Source organism: Bos javanicus, chromosome 14 (genome assembly GCF_032452875.1).
Source record: "Bos javanicus breed banteng chromosome 14, ARS-OSU_banteng_1.0, whole genome shotgun sequence".
Classification (NCBI taxonomy): Eukaryota; Metazoa; Chordata; class Mammalia; order Artiodactyla; family Bovidae; genus Bos; species Bos javanicus.
Genome location: NC_083881.1, coordinates 10,089,278 through 10,111,082, shown reverse-complemented (window position 1 = coordinate 10,111,082; position 21,805 = coordinate 10,089,278). Strand labels below are relative to the sequence as shown.

Below are 21,805 nucleotides of genomic sequence, written 5' to 3'. Positions count from 1 at the left end.
AACCGACTCCAGTATTCTTGCCTGGGAAACCCCATGGACAGAGGTGCCTGGCGGGCTACAGTCCATAGGGTAAATATTAGCTGTTGTTATTGATTCCAAGTCCAGTGGTTTTCCCATTGTATCATGACAAATGCTACTACTTACATCTACCAAAGCAACCCAGGCATGAGAGTGACCTGACCAAAGGACAGACCCCCACAGAGATCTTGAGCTCCATTATCCAGAGGACTATCTCAGAAAACAGCACGAAGGCAACACAATGTACAAATTCCACCCGGCAAGGGCTCCCAGCTGCAGCTCAGCCCTCATTTATGGGATCTGGGGGGGACCTCCCAGGGGAAAGAGACAGGAGCCATTCAGCCACCCCAGTGCCCAACTACTGCCCATACACCAGGGAATAGCCCCTTAGTCTCACAAGCTTTGAGGACCCGAAATGCCTGCAGCTCTTCCCTGGAAAACCCAGTGCGCACGGTGGTGAGGAGACAAGGTGGAGGCAGGTGGGGAGGGGAGTCTTCAAAAGAAGGTGCAGCTGGAGGACACAGGGCCCTTCCACCTTGAGGACAAGAAAGCCCCCATACCCTCTGAGGCTCCCTCCTCCCACATTCGTGACCTCATGCAATCCGGCAAGGAGTCGGGGTCAGGACAGAATTATTACCACCTTTTGACAGGGGTAAGGAAGGGCGCTTCCAAGAAGGTAAGTGACTGCTTGTAACAGTCACATCACAGTCAATATCTAGTCAATTTCCAGACTAGAACTCTGGACTTCTGAGCCTCAATTCATTGCTCCTTTCCATTAGTCTGTCGCCCACATCAGTTATTTGTCTTTTTCGATACATACAATTCCTTTCTCTTTCCCTCTCTCCTTAAATACCTGTTGTCTTCTCTGCACTGGGAGTTACAAAGATGAACAAGACATTTTAAGGCCCAGCTCATTCCTGCCTCCCCAAACCACTCCTCTGCAGGGTGAACATGCAGAAAGTGTTCAAAGTGCTTGCTGCTCTGAATCACATCTTTGCTACTGGTCTGATAAGGATTCTGGTTTTCTTTTCTGGAAATGGCAGTTTTTACATTTTTGTAAGTGTTCTTTCTTTTCCTCATTTGCAAAAGAAGACTCAGTGTATTAAGCTGGCTGGTCTCTGCTTGGTGCCTGCAGGACAGGACAGCTGAGAATCCTCCATAAGGCCACAACCCCACAGAGATCCCAGCCTTCTTTGAAAGTGGACCAAAACGATTCCTCTCTCCAGTGCAGAGAAATGACAAGAAAGCGCATTCTGCCTCTGGATCTGGATGGGGGAGAAAAAGGCTTCTGTGCAAACTCTGAAGCCTTAAGTATGAACGCAGAGCTCAAAGATACTGGGGTTAAAAACACGGACTGGGGTTAAAAGTCTCGGGCTCAGCAGTTACCACAGCAGCATTTCCAGGACCTAGGAAACCCTCAGAGCCTCGGCTGAAACACAAAACCAGCTCTGTAAATCCTCTTCTGCTACCCAGAAAAGGCAGGGTATGAACCACCATGCCCTTCAAATTGGAAGATGCAGGAAATGGGAAAATAGGCTCCTCCAGAATTAAACAACAGGGCAGTCTGAAAAAGAATATCAGTACGTTTTAAAGTAAAGATATGAAATAAGAATGAAGAATTCTCATGGAAGAATAAGACCCAAGGATTCAAAGCCAATGGATTGGAAAGAGAACCAGAGGGAATTTCCAGAAGTAAAATGGAGAGTCGTCAAATAGAAACTCAATGATGAGAAAATGGAAGAAACATGGCGACGCAGAAGCCAAGGCACTCGATTCCGCCTCCCTGCCCAGTGCCTGCCCTTGGCCTGTGCCCAGCACGAGGGGGCAAGAGGAGTGAGCCAGAGCCCCCACCCGCGCCCCTCCAGATGCTCAGTCTGAAGGGGAGGCAACCACACCAGCAAGTGCATTTCCATACGGGACGGCTGTGATGATGCTTGCATTTCTGCATGCCTCGTGCGGGATGCTTTTCCTCCATGATTTCGGTTCAGTACAGAAAAGTGTGAGGACGCCGGGAAGGTGGGGTCCGTAGCAGACCCCAGCATCTTCTGGCTTCCTCTGGGCCATCCTGAATCAAGGTCACAATCACCATGGAATGTTGCTGCTGCTGCTGCTAAGTCGCTTCAGTAGTGTCCAACTCTGTGCGACCCCATAAACAGCAGCCCACCAGGCTCCCCCATCCCTGGGATTCGTGTTGAGCCCTGTTCTATTTCCCCCCTTCAGTCTGCAAAAATCCTATTTGGAAATGTCAATACGAATAGTACAAGAACACACATGCCCTTTACCTACCTTCATTGGTGGTTAATATTTTACTCCCCTTACTTTTTTTCCCTTTTTTTTCCCCTCTGATGTAATTTTTATGTATTCAGAAAATACATATAATTATTTTCTGAACCATTTGAGGGCAAGTTGCCTATATAATGGTCTTTTACTGGGGTGCCTTTCTGCATTTCTGATGGACTAGGCGGTTGGAATTAGCAGATGAAAACTGGTCGACACAGAATGCATAAACAATAAAGTCCTACTGTATAGCACAGGGAATGATATTTAATATCCTGTGATAAACCAAAATGGAAAAGAATATGAAAAAGATATATATATATGTATAACTGAGTCAGAAATTAACATAACGTTTTAAAGCAACTGTATTTCAATAAGAAAAATGATTTGTATTTTAACTTTTTAACAATTAAAAGAAGACTGTAGCTGTAAGAGGGACAAATGGTTTATTCTGTTTTATTAATTTTTATTGCAGTACAGTTGCTTTAAAATGTTAAGATTCTACTGCATAAGAAAATGAATCAGCCACACTTATAAATATATATCCCCTCCCTTTTAGGTTTCCCTCTCGTTTAGATATCCCTCCCACTTGAAAGGATAATTATTTCATTACAAAACTACAATGAAACAGGCACCCAGTATCATCCCATAGGCAAGAGTTTTATAAAGGCAGATGTCTTGCTGGAAAAACACATGATGAGTCTTGATGAGGGAAAGACGAGCCATTCCCCAGAAACCACAAACAGGCTGGACCCTCTCCTTCTTGTCCTGCCCACGGATGCCTGGCGTGGGCCTGGTTCTCGGGAAGCCTCGAGACATCTGGGGGACGCACTGACAGTCACGCTTCTTTACTCCAAGTCTAACCAGACTTCCACCTGGTATCCCTCCGTTGGAGAGACACTGCTTGCTCATTTCTGTTTTTCTAACGCTGTGCACTTTTTGCATTTCCTGACTTAGACCGGTAAAGGAAGGGGAAATGCCAAAAATACTACAAGACCAGCTAGTTGGTGGCACTTCCAAAGGGATGGGGGTCGGCAGGGGAAGAGCAGGCAGTGAGGGACCTCAGTCTCCCTGCACTTGGCATGGCACTGGCCGGCAGAGCTGATGGGGCTCCCCTGGCACGAAGGTCTCTGGACACTGTTTCTGGGGAGTAGCTGGAACAAGAGCCCATTCCCTTCCAAATAACGGGGAAGATGTTCGCAATCTGGTCTTAATCAGCCCCTCGCAGCAACGTGGCTACACGTCCCATCATGGTGCGTTTCCTTTACTCTCGGAAGATGCGGTCGCCTGCCACAAGCCACGAGGAGGCCAGGCCTTGGGATGCTTTTCCCCCTTTCAGTTCAGATATATTTGTCCTGATCAAACCACACGCCCTCTCCTGACTTCTCTTAAAGCCAATGGCCTGCTTTGGGAACAGGAATGGCTGAGGCTGGGGACAGTAACCATAGCTCAGGAACCGAGGTTTTATCTGTACAAAAGGCAACCATGTTGGGGTTCCTGCCGTCCCAGGAGATCAACCCCAGGCAATTTTAAAGAGAGGACCAAGCCCCCTCAGTCTCCACTCCTTCGTGGATGCGGGGTAGGGTGGCTGGGGGAGGGTGTTCATAGGTTGGTCAGTTTAACTGATTCATGAGGTGGGATAAAAAAAAAGTGAGTGTCCTGAGTTGCAAGTGAACAATCTGGCCTGCAGCCTGAAGGATGTGCAGCGAAATGAATCCTCAACTCTGACTCCCCACGTAAAGCCGGGCATCGACAAGACCTTGAATGGAGGAATGAATAAATCTCAGCAAGACAGTGAAACACTTGGAAGGGCGGTGAGGATACAAGTAGAGACTGACTTCCATACAGGTACCACTATCTCAAGGAAGATGTCCCTGGCTTCCCCTCCCTCACTGGTTAGGGGCCTTGCCCCACAGCCCCCATAACATCTTCCCCTACCAGCCTGCGAAGATGTCCATGTCCAAATCCCCAGGAATTGTGAATGTGTTAGGCTACACAGGTCACCCGGCAACAGGGAACTAAGGCTGAAGATGGAAATAAGGTCACTAATCAGGTGACCTTAAAATAGGGAGATTATTCTAGGGCTTCTCAGGTGGCTCAGGGGTAAAGAATCTGCCTGCAATGCAGGAGACCTGGGTTTGACCCCTGGGTGGGGAAAATCCCCTGGAGGAGGAAATGGCAACCCATTCCAGTATTCTTGCTTGGAGAATTCTATGGACAGAGGAGCATGGTAGGCTTCAGTCCTCGGGGTTGCAAAGAGTCAGACGCAACTAAGCGACTAACACTTTCATTCTAGATTATACAGGAGGGCTGCTGTAATCAAAAGGGTCCTCAAAAGTGGAAAAGAAGAGAGAACCAGAGATGGCAGCATGAGAAGGACTAGGACCAACATTGCTGGCTTTGAAGCTGGAGGAAAGGGTCAGGAGCCAAGGGATGCAGGAAGCCTCTAGAAACTGGAAAAGACGAGGGAACGGATCATTCTCTAGAGCCTCCAGAAAAAAAAGAGTTCTGCCCACACCTTGACATCAGACCCATTTCAGGCTTCTGAACTCCAGCACTAAAGGAGAACAAACTGGTGGTGTTTTAAGCCACCAAGTTTGTGGCAATTTGTTATGGCAGCAAGAAGAAACTAATACACTATTTATCATTATATAACACATACACACGCATACACTAACATGGGCTTCTCTGGTGGCTCAGATGGTGAAGAATCTGCCTGCAATTTTATTTACATGCCTATCTCTCTGCTTCTGCTCTTCGCCCCCTGTGATCCACTCTTATAAAAGTAATCTCCTTAAAATGTCAATCAGACCCCACTCCTGAGCCTATATTCATCAGTTCCTCTTTGTACTTGGTAGGGGTGATTATCCCCAGCATGATGCCCCTGCCTCCCTCTGAAACCTCACCCTCACCCCCAAGCATCCTCCCTGTCGCTCCCTTACACTCTGTCCTGTTCATCGCCCCACTTTCCTCACTTCTGGGATCACATTGAGCTCTTTCGTGCAGAGAACCCTGCATACTCTGAGCTCCCTGTGTGGAATGCCCCCTCTCCAGCAACCTCTCCACCCAGGCCAGTTTCTTCTCGATTCTTCAGACTCTGAGAGGTCTTTCCCTGGCAAAACTAGGGCCATCCCTACTCCCCATCCCTCTTCACTTCAGTCATCATTTTGATCCCTGGTGTTTCTTTAATAACAAGCGCTAGCATCTTTCATTCATTAGAAATTACCTTCTCCTTTGTTCTGGAATGTGAGCCCCAGGAGGGCGAGGCTAGGTCTATCTTATTCATCACTGTATTGTCAGGACTTCACCCAGTGCTTAGCATGAAGCACTCAGTACAGCCTTGCTGAATGGACTAATTAAAAGAGAAAGCACAAGGCTGACCCTGAGAGATGAGGCTGGAAATAGAAGGCCTTGAACACAGGATCCTATCCATCTCTGCGCTCCTGGCACCTCCCACAGGGGAGCCACTTAGCAAATGTGCACAAAATGAATGAAAGAATGACTCAGGTTCCAGATGAATCTGAAAAGTGATGTCCTTTCTGGGCAAGGTTCCCAAAGAAGCAACTCCGTCTCCTCCTTGGGACTTCTTAGGAGGGGGCAGACCCAGGACACAGTGCAAAGGCTCAATAAATGCTAGAGACACTGTCACCATCGCTGACATGGGGCCTCAGTCACACAGCCCACAGAAAAGACTTGCTCTCCAGCCCACGCGGACAGAGTGGCTGGGAGAGAAGCGGGAAGGAAATACACAGGAGGGAAAAACGAGAACGGGGACATGGGATCCAGTCCAAGACACTGAGAACTTGGAGGGAAAATACAGTAACAATGAGCTTCCAGGTAACACAGGCTCCTGCCTTTCCTCTAGACCTGCGGTCCCCAACCCTTTTGGCACCAGGGACTGGTTTTATGGAAGATAATCTTTCCATGGATCAGAGCGGGGGGTGGAGTTCAGAATGATTCAAGCACAATACGGATGGTCTGGGGTCCTATGAGAATCTAACGTTGCTACTGATCTGACAGGCAGAACTCAGGTGGTCATGCGAGCAAGGCCGAGCAGCTGTTAACACAGGTGTAAAACCTCTACCCTGAAACTCACCTCCTGCTGTGGGGCCTGGCTTCTAACAGGCTACGGACAGGTACATGGCCTGGGAAGGTACAAACACAGCTGCTCTAGACTTTAGCCTCCTGGGCGCAGTGTGGAGAGGCCCGCCGCAGGGAGGTGCATCCTCAAGAAGGGCGAGGGAGGGTCCTATTTGAATGTACACATTCACATGGGGGCCTGCAAGACGGTGACTGCGTTTGCAAAATCTGGCTCACTGTGGCTGGTGAGGAGTGGGGAGGTGGAGAGAATTTCAATTTCCTTCACCAAATGGCAAGCTTTCGAAAAAGTCCTTTCTCTCCAACATCATCGCCTACTAAAAATGAAAAACCAGCCCTTTGGAGCTCTCATAGGGAGAAAAATAGATGGGCTGCCGAGCTCACAAGATACAGGGGGGCTGGAAGTCAATCCTAGAGAACATCACAGAGTATATTATGTGCTAAGACACTGCCCTTTTCTGGACCTGGGAGTTTCTACTTCATACAAAAGAACAAAATAGAGAAAAGTCATCCCCCATAGAAGAAGCCACCCATTTTATATTTCAAACCCAATTTCTGGGGGAAAAAAAAAAATCCATTTGGTGACTGAAGCTCCAAATCCATTTAGTGACTGAATAGTACGGGTTAGGGAATTTCTTCTTTTACTCTTATCTCAAAATAAGCAGTTTGAGGTAACTGCATATCTCAGAAATAGCAGCAATAACAGATAAGACAAAACAAGAGAAGGCACTAAAAATGATGAAAGTTACAATGCCAAGAAGACATGTTTCATGGCTGACATAGGCCAGAAACTGACGGTGTAAGGAGCACTGGTCAGGGAGTCTGAGCCCTGGCCATTGGACTTTCCATAGGTCCCAGTCACCTCTTCTGGCTGCAGGAATAATTAGAAGGGGCAGCAACAACTGCTCTCAAACGTCCTGTTTCTTCCTAAACTGTTGAGATTTGCCGCTTCCAGAAGATCTGCATCTAAGATCTATCTGTTATAAGGTGAATCTCCAACTGCAAAACGGGAAAGCCCTGGGCTGCACTCTGATGGAGAGACAAAACTGGCCTCAACACTGAACTATGTTTTACAATCCCGAACATTACTCAGCAATCCGTGCCCGGCTGTCATTCCAGGATCCAATGTGCCAAGACAACCTGACCGAGTCTATGCGGAAAAAGCGGGAGAAAGTTCTTGCTCTCTCTGATTAGTGCGGGTAAAGCTGAGGTCACGCTGAGGATGGTCTGAAGTTGGCCCTCCATCCGCCTGCGCTAGTGGAAAAATTAATTATTGAAGGAAACCGCTTTAGGAATGCCCGGGAAGAACACTCGGGATGTATGAAACCGCAGAATACCAGACGCCAGAGAGTTTTTTTTGTGTGTTTGTTTGAAACTTCACGTCGCTCTCAGAAAATGCAGCAGGTCTCCAAATGGTACAAGGAGAAAAACACAAGCCACTTTCCTGGCTTCCCGGGAACAAACCCCAAGCCCCGAATGGATTTTTTTTAATTTTTCTCTTTAGTTTCGTTCGCTGTAAGCCAAGTGGTCTAGGGCCTGCCTGGCAGCGCCGAGTCCCGGCCGGGGGCCGGGCCGGTGGCTCCAGAAACGGCGGGGAACTTTCCTCCGCCGCGCCCGAGACAATGCCGCGGTCGGCCGGGAGGGCGCCCGATCGGCGGGGCCTGGACCCCTCTCCGGGAGGGCGCGCCAAACCCCCACGGGTGGTCCCACCCTCCCCACCCCCGCGCCTCGGGGGGCGCAGACCCTCAGCCCCCCAGACGGCCGAGCCCGGCCCTGCGAAGCCCACGGCCAGTACCCCAGCGCGAATGGAGACGGGAGCCGCCCGGCGTCCCCGTGCCGGCGCCTCTCTGCGCGGGAGCCGAGCAAGGAGGCGCCGACGAGACCCCCGTGCGGCCCCGCCGAGCCCGCCCGAGGGCCCCGCAACTCACCGGGACCGGGCGGGCCGCTGGGCATTATTCCATCGCGGGTTCGGCGGCGGCTCCCTGGCGGCGGCGCAGACGCCCGCGCCCCGGCTCCCCTCGGCCGGCCGATAGCGGCTCTCGCAGCGGAAAGCGGGAGGCGGCGGCGGCGGCGGCGGCGGGAGCAGCCGGCGGGGCGGGAGGCGCGGGCCGGGGGCTGCCCGAGCGCAGAGAGCCCGCCCGCGGCGGCGGCGACGGCAGCGAGGCGCGGGAGCCGAGCGCGGCGCAGGAAGGGGCGGGCGACCATGTGCCGAGGGGAGGAGGCCGCAGCGACGCGCGCGGCTCGGACGATCCCGCTCGGCGGCGGAGGGCGCGGGCTCCAGGAAATCCAAACACTTCGACAGGAAATCGGAATCCTGACTAAGCATTCCCGGTCCCGGGGCCGCCCCGCGCCGGGGGCTCCCGCCTCGCTTAACCCTTGGCCCGCCGGCACGCAGGAGGGAAGTCAGGGGGCCGGTGGCTACCCGGAGCGCCGCGGCTGGATACCCGGCGGCGGACCAGCGGGGTCTCCGACCCCCCGCCTCCGGCGTGCGAGCAGGGCCAGTGTCGGGCCTCCTGCCTCTTCGGCCCCACACTCGCGCTGGCCTGCCTCCTCCCTGCTCAGATGTAGAAGGGATCGGATTTGTCCTGATAAAACCTTGGCCTTGGGAGGTGCCTTTCTAAGTCCCCCAACACCAGGAAAGGACCTTGGCCCCTCTCCCATCCTGCAGAGAATGAACTTGAAATCTCCTGGCCGGTTCCCCTATTTTTCATAAAATAAATGACTTTACCTGACTACCACCCTCCCACCCCTTTCACTGCTTCCGCGTTGCTAATTTCCTCATGTTTGGCCCAGTGCCAGGAGGACAGGACCTTTCCAGGTCAGGATAGTATACCAATGGTATGGACAGTCATAGTATGAACTTTGGACTCTGACCCTGGTTGGAATCCACCCTTTGCCTTTTTTCTAACTGGGTTACCTCAGGTAAGTCACTTAACTTCACTGAGCCTCCGATTACTGAAATGTGAAGTGAGGTGGTCATACTGCCCTCATAGGTTTGATTTGGAAACCAAATGTTTAGACCGGGCTGACACATTGTAAATGCTTGAATAAATGATAACCATGATTGTCTTTACTACAACAAGAGACATCAGAGAGGGGAGGGTTTTAATTGATGGAGTGTGTGCTGTGTGTTATCTATACCTACTTAAAAAGCCTCCAAACTTTATTTCCATCCTTATCACCTAGTGATTTTTTTTCTTTGCAGCATTTCAGAAACTGCTGTCTGCAGAGGAAAAGGTTAGCAGCTATGGCAGAATCCCTTCTGGTGAAATCTGAAACTCCGTAAACGCTACAGAATTTGGTATTTTGCTCTTAACCTGAGACTCAGGACACTGTGGGGGTTTGTTAAAAAGTCTGGAGAGGTATTAGGAAGTTTGAGAAAACCAAAGTAAATCTCCATGCAGTCGGGCCTGGACTAGGTGGGCCAGTGGGAGTGATTCATTGTGGTTTCCCACGGAAATGCCACATTTGGGGTTTTTCCACCTGGAGGATGCAACTTGGTGGTTTTGCTGTAACTGTTTCAAATTCCTTTGAAACCCAATCTGACTTTGAAGAGGGAACAACATACCCGTGAGTGAAAACCAAACTTGAAATGAGTCTGCCAGGGACTGGAAGTTGGATATCAGTTCCTGAACCCTGGTAAGGACCAGACATCAGTTTTAGACCCATTTTGTCTCTTTTCTGCAACTCCTTTATCAGTGGCCAGAAGCAGTGGGACAAGCTCCTGGTTTGGCCCTGGGAGTTCAGGGTCCTGCCCCTGGCCCTTTGCACCTGCTTTTTCTTTTTCTTCTGCCTGGAAGAATCTCTGTTCGTGGCACTCAGCTCATAGTTCAGAAGTCAAGTCCTCAAAGGGAGCTTTCCCCAACCATTGGATCTACTTGACTTTGACAATCACCTCTCCCACCGCTACCTCTCCTGCACATCACATGCCCTGTTTCGTTGCTTTATAGCCCTTGAAAAAGTGAACGTGCTAGTCGCTCAGTCATGTATAACTTTTTGCAACCTCATGTACCATAGCCCACCAGGCTTCTCAGTCCATGGAGTTCTCCAGGTGTGAACATTGGAGTGGGTAGCCATTCCCTTCTCCAGGTGACCTTCCCAACCCAGGGATCTAACCCAGATCTCCTGCATTGCAGGCAGATTCCTTACCCTCTGAGCTACCAGGAGACTTTCAAATGGGAAAGCCCAGTGTAATGGAAGAAGTGTCAGACACCTCTATTAATGGTTCAGGAAAGTTAAAACTCTAAGTAATTAAGACTGTCGGACAAGTTAACTGCAATCTCATTGATGCTGCTGCTGCTGCTGCTAAGTCACTTCAGTCGTGTCCGACTCTGTGTGACCCCATAGACGGCAGTCCTAGTTAACTGCACCCTCCTTTGTGCTCCTGTAGCACTTCCATTCATTTAAAGAATGTATCACTTTCTACACTTGCTCAGTGAGTCGCCTCCCAAGTTAGAAGGCAAACTCTGAGTTGTAGGGAAAGGAAAGGAGCCTGCATTTATTGACCACATACTTTGGGCAGGACCCTGGGCAAGGTGAATTTGAATTCATTAAAGTCATCACTAGTTAAGGGCTTCCCCTGTGGCTCAGTGGTAAAGAATCTGCCTGCCAATACCGGAGCCACGGGTTTGATCTAGGAAGATTCCACATGCCTCAGAGTAACTAAGCGGGGCTACTGAGCCCGCATGCCCTAAAGCCCTTGCTGCCAAAACAAGAGAAGCTACCGCAATGAGAAGCCCACGCACCACAGCTAGAGACTAGCCTCAGCTCGCTGAAAACTAGAGAAAAAAGCCCATGCAGCACAGCCAACTTAAAAAAAAAAAAAAATCACCAGTTAAGTGCTCAAAAATCTTCTGGGCAATAGATTTGCAAAGATGCACTGTTCTTGCCCTCCAAGTAAGTTCTATTTAGAAAGCAGAGAAATGATTATTCTTATAGAGATATGCTCAGGGTGTCACAGGGGAGTCTTCCTAAATCAGTAGGGAGTGGGTATCTTAGTTCAGGCTTCTATAACAGAATATCATAAACTCAGTGACTTATAAGCCCACCTTTATTTCTCACAGTTCTAGAGGTTGAGAAGTCTGATGCTGACAGATTCTGTGTCTGGTGAGACCCCTCATCCTGGTTCACAGATGACCATCTTCTTACTGGGGCAAGGGGTCTCTCTGCTATTTCTATTATAAGGTCACTAATCCCATTCATGAGAACCCCACCTGCTCTCATGACCTAATCATTCCCTAAAGGCCCCACCTCCAAATAGCATCACATTGGTGGTTAGGGTTTCTCAACATATGAATTTTGGAGGGGGTTAGAAACCACTTCCAAGAAGTGGGTTCTCGTAAACTAACTTTCTAGGAAGAGGTGGAACTAATCTAGGTAGATAAGGGAACACAGGCCTGGGAGCCAGAGCAAAAAGCACAGAGCTGGTGATGCTCAGTTCTCAGTCCCTTGGACTCCACTGTAAGTTCACCCGCAACTGCATTTTGTTGCCTCTCTCCCCCTCTCTGCCTGGGCTTTTCTCCAAGGCTGCAGAATCTTGCCCAGACCAGAAGTGCCTAACAGCCCTGGGGCAGCCTCCAACCAATCAGTGGATAAATGTCCCCATCTTCTATCTCTAAGGGGGACAGTCCTCAAGTGCTTTCAACAGAGGACTCCCAGTAGAGTTGAGTCCCACTGCCCCCAGGCATAACTTTCATCAATTCACTATGCCTTTTGTCTCTTCCCAGCCTTACTCTTGGAGAAGACAATGGCACCCCACTCCAGTGCTCTTGCCTGGAAAATCCCATGGACGGAGGAGCCTGGTGGGCTGCAGGCCATGAGGTCGCTAAGAGTCGGACATGACTGAGCGACTTCACTTTCACTTTTCACTTTCATGCACTGGAGAAGGAAATGGCAACCCACTCCAGTGTTCTTGCCTGGAGAATCCCAGGGACGGGGGACCCTGGTGGGCTGCCGTCTATGGGGTCCCACAGAGTCGGACGTGACTGAAGCGACTTAGCAGCAGCCTTACTCTCTCACTCCCTCATTTGTTCTGCTGGGAATAAATCACCTTCCAAATAAACTTGTTGTTCAGTCACTAAGTTGTGTCCAACTCTTTGCCACTGACCCCGTGGACCACAGCACACCAGGCTTCCCAGTCCTTTACTGTCTCCCGGAGTTTGCTCAAACTCATGTCCATTGAGTCGATGATGCCTTCCAGCCCTCTCATCCTCTGCCATCCCCTTCTCCTCCTGCCCTCAATCTTTCCCAACATCAGGGTCTTTTCCAATGAGTCAGCTCTTCGCATCAGGTGGCCACAGTGTTGGAGCTAGCTGCACCCAGTTCCTCATCTCAAGATTTCTGTCTGTGTCTGAGCAAAGACTGAGCCTGAGTGGGAGCATGTAATACATCTGGTAGCTCTACAAGGTTCTGCATGGTCTGAGGGAACTGTGCATGTTTGGTCATGGAAAGCAATGAGACTTGAAAGCTTTGCACCATTTTACCGTTGAGGAAACTGAGGCACAGAAATGTTGACTAGCTGGCCCAAGGTCAAACACTTGGTTTACAGAGGACTTTTGGAGTCCAGGCTTTAACTACCATCCTCTACTTTCTTGCCTGGTGGTTAGAACTATGGGTGCAAGCTGCAGATGAATTCACCCATGGGGAATATGTAGAGTGAGAAGGCACTGGGATCAAGATTGAGCCCTGACGGACACCATGGGCTGCAGAGGACGGGAGACCCACAAAGCAGACTGAGGCTGGGAGGGAAGGAGTGGTCCAGGAACAGAAATGGAAGGAATACCTGAGGTCAAGGGAAGAAATTGCTTCTAAAAGAAAGCAATGGCCAACCCTCTCAAATATCACAGATCAGATCAGATCAGTCGCTCAGTTGTGTCCAACTCTTTGTGACCCCATGAATCGCAGCACGCCAGGCCTCCCTGTCCATCACCAACTCCCGGAGTTCACTCAGACTCACGTCCATCGAGTCAGTGATGCCATCCAAAGAAGAAAAGCAAGTGCCTATTTCATTTGACAGTTAGAAGGCTGGTATCTTTTGCCAGAACTGCCTCAATGGAGTAGAGGGATTGGAAGCCAGATTGCAGTGGGTTGAAGAGTGAGTGGGAGACAGCAAGTATAGACGATTCTTTTCAGAAACATGGCAGTCTAGCTCGTGGGAGGCAAGGGTGGAGGATTCTTTAAGGAGAGTGGGTGAGTGAGCATCTGTGCTTGGTGGGAAGGTCCCAGCAAGGAGGGAGAGGTTGAAGGGGAAGGGCAGGGTCCCTCATGGAACAGGTCCTGAGGGTAAGCGGGTGGGAGGTGGGAGGTGGGAGGGGATGAGCCCTGGACCCCAGGGACCACCTCGCCCACTGGAGTAGACGGCCAGAGGGAAGGGAACAGATTGCTCAGATTCCATCAGGAACTTCTCCTGGATTCCCAGGCTAGGACTTGGGTGGGCTCACACAGGTAATTCCACATGACATTCCTGCTCTGGGCGAAATGAATGCATCTCCATGTAGATGAATAAAAAGTGACTTCAGTCTCATAACTGGAAAAGAAATAGCATAAGAAGCTATTTTGGCCCAAAGTAGGTTAGTGAGGATGGAAAGGAGATGGAGCGCGGGAGGAGCTTTGGAGAGCCGGAAGAGACACAGCTTGGTGACTGATGGTTGGATGGTGGAGGGGGGGGCAGGGGGGCAGTGGTGAGAACGGCAAGGTGGGGACAATGATGCTCACCTGTGAGGAGGAGGGTGGTATTTTTAACCGTGATAAAGAGCAGGGGAGGGAAGGTTTTGAGGAGGAAGATAATGAGTTCCTGTTTGTGCTTGGTGCTGGGAAGGCTGAGTGGGTGGTGCTCAGAGTTTGGCTCTGCTGGGCTGGGAGGTGGTGGGTAGGCGGGTGGGCTTGACAGTGGTGGGAAGCGAGGAGGAGGAGGAGGGCGCTGCACAGTTGGTGAGTTGGGGAGGAAGCTCCTAAAAAGTTAACCCTCTTTATGAGCTTCTCCCAGTCTTGCTTCCTACTCATAAAGCAGGGTTTCTCATCCTTGGTGCTATCAACACATTGGACCCAACAGTTCTTTGCTGCGGGAGCTTCTCGTGCATTATAGGGTGTTTAGCAGCACCCACCAAATGCATAGCATCCTTTCAGCTCTGACGACCAAAAATGCCTCCAGACATTGCAAGATGTCCCTGGAGGGTGGACAACATTGCCCCTCATTGAGAACCGCTGCTCTTGTCCTCAGTTAACTTAAAACTCATTCTTTAAAAAGTTGCAACTTTGGATTATCTTTTTCAGCAGAAGCCACTATTCCCAGCTGCAAAGTCAGATTGTCTGGGTTCAAATCCTGGTCTCAAGACCCCACTGGTTTCATTGTTGTTGTTGTTTAATGTTTTATTTTATTTTTCCTCTGTAGAATGAGTTTTTTGAGAGATTGAAAGGAAATAATCCAGGTAAAGCACTTGGCTTACTCGGTCACATGCTATTATTAGTAATGCTCGCAGTGGGGTGTAGGCACGGGGAGACCTCTACTGAGCATTTGGAAATCTGGGCTTGGAGAAATGGACGTCACAGATGGATTGGGTTGGCCCAAAAGTTCATTCGGGTTTTTTCATAACATGTTAGGGAAATACCCACACACACTTTTTGACCAACCCCATATCACAGATAAGAGGTCAGTCTTGAAGCCATGGACAGCTATCAAATGGCCTGGAGAGACTGATAGGAAGAAGAAGGGAGTGGAAAGCCAAAACCCCGACTGAGCAGCTGGAGGATAAGGCATCTGTATTTCACATTTGGGTGGTCAGAAATGTAGACAGGGAAGAGGTGTGAGTTTTTCAGCCAGCCGGCGTTAAGCAACTGCCCTGAACTTTGGGTGATGAGAGGCATGACAGCTGATTACTGTACTTGGGGAGGATGGCAGTGATGTTGATGTGCCCATTGAGTGCTCATATGTCAGGTGCTATGCAGATATTAAGGCTCATTTAGTGCTCTCAGCCCTTGAAGCTCTCAGTCCTTCATTGGAAGGACTGCTGCTGAAGCTGAAGCTCCAAGACTTTGGCCATGTGAAGTGAAGAGCCGACTCAACTAGAAAAAACTCTGATGCTGGGAAAGGTTGAAGGCAGGAGGAGAAGGGGATGACAGAGGACGAGATGCTTGGATGACATCACCAACTCAATGAAGATGAGTTTGAGCAAACTCTGGAAGATAGTGAAGGACAGGGAAGCCTGGCATGCTGTAGTCCATGGGGTTGCAAAGAGTTGGACACAACTTAGTAACTGAACAACAACAATGCTCACAGGTACCACTTATTATCCCCATTTTCTAGTTGAAGAAACTGACATATAGAGAAGGAGGTGAAGGAAGGTGAATTTATCAGAAAGGTAGGAGGGGAGGAGAAAGGGCCTCTCAAGTGCAGAAAACCACGGGAGCCAAAGCAGAGCTCCACGAACCCCGTGCATCCATCAGTGTCAGGAAACTGAGTGTGAGGCAGGTGCAACGGGCTGGAGGGCAAGACACAGGGGGCCCTCACGATGGTGAATGGTCAGCGCTGCCATGTCCAGCCACACTGGAGCCCAAGGCAAAAGGGAAAAAAAAATCAGCCATTACTGACCTTGTCTTTATGTAACATTTTGAAATGTTGTTCATCTTGGAATTTTTACATTAATTTTTTTTAAAGGATTGCAAAAAACAAAAAAAAAAAGGATTGCATTAAAATATTTTTTATCTTGATTACTGAATTTGTTGGCACCTGTCCAGATGGACTGAACAGAGTGCCAGAGTCTTCCAGGCTCCTTGACCTTGCTGCTTACAAGTCAAATTCCAACCTGTGTCACTCCCCTGTTTCTGAGGCAGGAGGAAGCAAGAGTCTTGATTTCAGCCAATGGGGAGGAGGTCATTCTACAGGAAACTAAATGCTTTTTGGAAGAGGAAATGGACACTATGCACCAAATCTAACAAATATCCCTTACAAGAGGTTCCCTTTTGGGCAAGCTGGAGATCCTTGGTGTGAGAAGAAAACATTCTAGGGTGTGGGGATGTGCAGAGAGGAGGTAAGGAAAGAATGGAATTCAGGACATGCTGAATCAAGTGCTTAAGAACTGCACTGGGGCTTCCCAGGTGGCACTAGTGGTAAGGAACCGCCTGCCAATGCAGGAGACATAAGAGACATGGGTTCGATCCCTGGGTCGGGAAGATCCCCTGGAGGAGGACACAGCAACCTACACCAGTATTATTGCCTGGAGAATCCCATGGACAGAGGAGCCTGGCGGTCTACAATTCATAGGGTCACAAAGAGTCAGACACGAAGGAAGCGATTGAACATACAGCCCAAGAACTGCATTGCAGGGACTTCCCAGGTCCAGTGGTTAAGGCTCTGCACTTCCAATGCAGAGGGCTTGGGTTCAGTCCCTGTTAGGGGAACTAACATCCCACATGCTGCTCAGCTCAACCAAAAAACTCCCCAAATAAACAGTTTAAATAATTAAAAAAAAAATTTTTTTTTAAAGAACTGCACTGCAGTCAGTAGCCTGGGTTTAAATTCTGGCTCACCTACTATCAGAGTGATTTTGCTACTTGCTTCAAGTGTTAAGCCTCAGTTTCCTGGCTATAAAATGGGGATAATAAAAGTACCCATATCATAAAGTTATTAAGAAGATTAAATGGATTAAACCACACCAAATTCTTGCACATGATAAATATTCAGTGTTTTTTCCTTTTTTAATATTGTGATATCAGTGTCTTAAAAATTATTATTTTTCAAGCTCCAGAGTAATGAAGGAATGAGACAGAATATTAACATGAAGCTTAGAGGGACTCCAGGGAGGATTTTTGTTCATTTCTTTGTTTTTCCAGCTGGGAGAGCTCTTGCAGAGAGCAGAAGAGAGGAACAGACAGAAGCATGTGGTGAGCAGTAAGTCCCCTCCCCGAGCTGGGAATAGCTGTTAAATCTTCTCGAGTTGGACTCACCAATTTGCAGAAAGGTTAATGGCTGGAGCACAGTTGCATATGTCCGGCCAGCAGCATCAGAGATAGAATCCAGGTTTCCTGATGCCCAGGGAGCTATTTCTTCTGAAAACCTGTCCCCTGTACTGTATCTAGTCTTTGTCAGTCCTGGAGCCGCCCCTTGATTCCAGGGTCACAAGAATGTGAGATGTGAAGAGGTCTTCTTCATTACACAGCTAACAAAACTCCTCTTTGCCGAAGCGGAACCTGAAAGGGTCTGGTAAGATGAACACCTGAGGGCACTCCCTCCGGAGATGCTGAACATAGGGGGAAATGCTTTCTGTCCTTAGATGATTAATTTTGAAATCTTCATTTCCAGTTATAATGGAGCTTTATGACAAAAGTTTCAGACAAATAGGTCATTGCCACAATCTCTTAAGGAAGGAAGGAATGTTCTCTTCTGTTTTGAGTGAAGGTAATAAGGGCTTCAGAGCTTCAGGGTGGTTCAGTGGTATAGAATCCTCCTGCCAATGCAGGAGAATTGGGTTTGATCCCTGGGTTGGGAAGATCCCCTGGAGGAGGAAATGGCAACCCACTCTCCTATTCTTGCCAGGATGATCCCATGGACAGAGGAGCCTGGCGGGCTGCAGGAAGTCCATTGTTTTGCAAAGAGTTAGACTTGACTTAGCGAATAAGCAACAACAATATGGGCTTCACCCTCTCCTCCACCTGAGAATCCCAGGTGCCCCAGAGCAAACCTTCCTTGACCTTTTGGGGTGGGGTTGACTTCTCTCTGTATGCCCACAGCATATGGAGATCAATGTTGAAGGAGAGTTTACTGCAGTGAACCTCACCGCTCCCCTGTAGACCTAGGCCAGGGGTGCTCTTACTCGCCTCTACACTCCCAACACCATCCATAGTGTGTGCTCAACCCATGTCTCATGAATGACTGCTTGAATACTCTACGAAACATTGCCGCTTATCAGCTATGTGAGAAAACCCACTCACTTCCTAAGTAAGTAAAATCAGTCAAGAAGATTTCCCAGCAGGCTTCTCAAGCTGGTAGAATACATTGTCCAGGTTGAAGCAGCTATGTGTGTTAATAGTAGTAACTGTGATTTTTTTGTTGTTCAGTCACTCAGTTGTGTCTGACTCTTTGCAACCCCCATGGACTGCAGCACTCCAGGATTCCCTGTTCTTCACTATCTCCTGGAATTTGCTCCAACTCATGTCCATTGAGTTGATAATGCCATCCAACCACTTCATCTTCTATTGCCCCCTTCTCTTCCTGTCCTGAATCTTTCCCAGCATCAGGGTTTTTTCCAATGATGATTAATGGTGATGATAATAACCAATAATAGTTAAAATATATTGAATGATTACTGGATGCCTGGCACTGTTCTCATGATTCTAATGGTGCTTTCCAATGATTATCTCAGTCTCAAAATAAACAGGCAGTATAAGGCTGAGAAACCGAGACTTGGAGAAGTTGCACAGAGAGGATCTGTCTTTGGAATGATTCACTAATTAGACTTGTGCTCTCTGCTCTGACTGCTCTGCTCTCTACTTAGACTTGTGCTCTTTGAGCTCCACCAGATCAAAATAGGGCATGGAGTTTGCAGACTCCAAATCTATGGAGTTTATGGTGTATCTGAGCTGCAGATTTATGCTATAAAATAACAGGTCCCTCTAGTCAGTTCCTACTGTTTTAGAAAAGGCAGAAAAATCCTCCCTCATTGGTTTTGTAAATAGTCCTTAATTGAACTCAGCATTGGTATCATTACCACCAAGTTCTGTAATTAAACAGCCTGGAGATGCTTTGCTAGGTTGCTGCTACAGAGATATTTACATATCTGTGTTATAACTCTAGGCGAGACTTTCAGCATGTAAATTGCTCATCCAGCCACAATTGTAGCTGCTGGGGAACTGCCTGGGGCCACTTTAGGGGAATGAGAAAGCTAGAGGATTCCCCCAAAGCCAGTTGTTGCCAGCCCAGAATAATAACACTAACAATTAAGAACTAACATTTGTACAGTCCTTTAAAAATTACAAGACACATTCTTATTCAGTGACTTGCCTAGTTTTTAATTCCTGGGATAGTGGGAGGAGAAGACTGCTATGAGGGTTATTTTAAAGAAGACCCCCCCCACCCCGCCAATAGCACACTGTTTCATTCCACAAATATTTAGTGAGCACTTACTATGCTAGGAACTATGCTAGGTGCTGAAATGTAATGATGAACAAAACGGACATTGTCCCTGGACTCATGAAGCTTATAGTCTAATAGGGAAGAAAGACCATGATCAAATATTATAAACAGATATATGTAAAGTTAGAGTGATTGCCGTGCTACCAGAGAGGCAAAAAGTACAATGTGAGCTTAAAATGAAGATATTTAACCTAATCAAGATGAGGGTAGATTTTGCCAAGCTGTTGTGGGTAGGAGTCAATGAGACAAGAAAGAGGAAAGTGTGTTCTAAACAGAGGGAACAGCATGTATAAAGGCCCCAGGGCCCAGGAGAGTGTATCAGTTAGCTTCTGCTGCATTATAAAACACCCCCGAAGCTTAGTGGCTTAAAAACCATCATTTAGCTCATAATGAGCTAAATAATTCTGTGGGTTGGCAACATGGCTAGAATCAGGTAGGCTGTTTTCCTCTGATCTCGGTTGGGTTCACTCATTCCTTGTGGTCAACTTCCAGGTCAATGAATGGCTCATCTCTATTTTATATAGTTGTTCCTTCTCTAGCAGGTGAGGCCAGGTTTGTTAACAGAGTAGCAGGGTTCTGCAAGAAGCTTCAAGAACTCTTATGGCCTAGGTTCAGAATTCACACAACCTTATTTCTGCCACATTCTATTGGCCAAAGGATCTTCAAATATGATTAATAGGATATAGGATCTTAGAAATGGAAAGAGAGTCCAGGGCAGGTAACAAAAAGTAGCTGTGTACCAAAAATCATTTGAATGAATGGAGGGATGAACACAATATGATCATCATCAGCATCTCTAGTCCTTGGAATATTGTACTCATGGTCTGGAACTAGTTTCTCTGCCTTGGGTTTTTTTTTTTTTTTTTTTTTTTACCTTCTTGTTCCTGCCCCCTCCACAGTGAGGTCAGAGGGTTTTAGCTAAAATGTAAACTTGAATTTATAACCTCAGTGTTTGCCCAGTGCCTGCCAACATGATTGGTACATTAAAATCACCAGGAGGGGCTGTTCAAAAGAGACTCATACCCTCCACTCTAGATTCCCTGAATCAGAATTCTGGGGCTTGGAACCTAGGATCACTATTTTTTAAAAGCTATCCCAAGGAGTTAAATGCAACCAGTCCAGCTTTCAGGAGCCGCTGGCTACAAGGTTGTCCAGATTCAAAGCTTCTTTAGCCATATTGATCTCATCAGCTCAGACACTGCCTTCTTTAAAAAACATTTTCTCCCTTCCCTTCCCATAATCCCTGGAACCAATGTCTTCCTTCATGGTGTGCCCATGATATCTGATACAGGCTTTGTATTGCCTGCAATGCAGGAAGACCCTACTTCGATTCCTAGCTCGGGAAGATCTGCTGAAGAAGGGATCAGCTACCCACTCCAGTATTCTTGGGCTTCCCTTGTGGCTCAGATGTATCATACTACTATTATTCAAAAACTGTAATTAAAATTGGTTAACATATCTGCCAACTTTCCCCCTCCCCAGCCTTTCCCCCCAACTCCCATGGATCCTGTGAGGTCCCTGAAAGTCATCATCATTGTATTAACTAACTTCAGTGCCTACCAGAGGGCCTGGTACAAAATCGATCCAATTTGGGATCAATTGATCCAATCCAGTTGATCCAAGTGTACATTGATGGCTGAATGAATAAATGAAACATGGTTGGTACATATATCATGTGTGCTTAGTCACTCAGTCGTGTCTGACTCTTTGCAACACCATGGACTGTAGCCCGCCAAGCTCCTCTGTCGATGGGATTCTCCAGGCAAGAATATTGGAGTGGGTTGCCATTTCCTTCTCCAGGGGATCTTCCTGACAGGGATCAAACCCAGGTCTCCTGCATTGCAGGCTGGTTCTTTACCATCTGAGTCACCAGGAAAGCCCTTGTACATATATTGTTCAGGTGTAAAAAGAAAGGAAATTCTAACATATGCTACACAACATGGAAGAACCTTGGACATTCTAAGTGAAATAAGACGTGACGTGAAAACAAATGCTGTATAATTCCACTTACAGAAGTACCTAGAGGAGCCAAGTTCACAGAGACAGAAAGTCAAATGGGGGTTGCCAGGGACTGGGAGAGCGGGTAATGGGGAATTATTGTTTAATGGGCCCAGAGTCTCCAGTGTACAAGACAGAAAGAGTTCTGGAGATGGATGATGTTGAGATGGATGGGGATTGTACAACAAAGTGAATACACTTAATACCACTGAAATGTACACTTTAATATGGCACCGTATTTAAGATGGTAAATCGTGTGTCATGTATATTTTATTCATACCATGATTA

At 48.1% G+C, this 21,805-nt stretch overlaps 1 protein-coding gene across 2 annotated transcripts in view; it reads right to left on the bottom strand.

Moving 5' to 3' along the window:
• ASAP1 (ArfGAP with SH3 domain, ankyrin repeat and PH domain 1) overlaps nt 1-8,408 on the bottom strand; it is a 339,237-nt gene extending 330,829 nt beyond the window's left edge. For both annotated transcript variants that reach the window (XM_061438581.1, XM_061438583.1), the window contains exon 1: nt 8,322-8,408. The gene's annotated coding sequence lies outside the window, so the exon portion shown is untranslated. The remainder of the gene's footprint in view (nt 1-8,321) is intronic.
• Nucleotides 8,409-21,805: the final 13,397 nt, after the last annotated feature.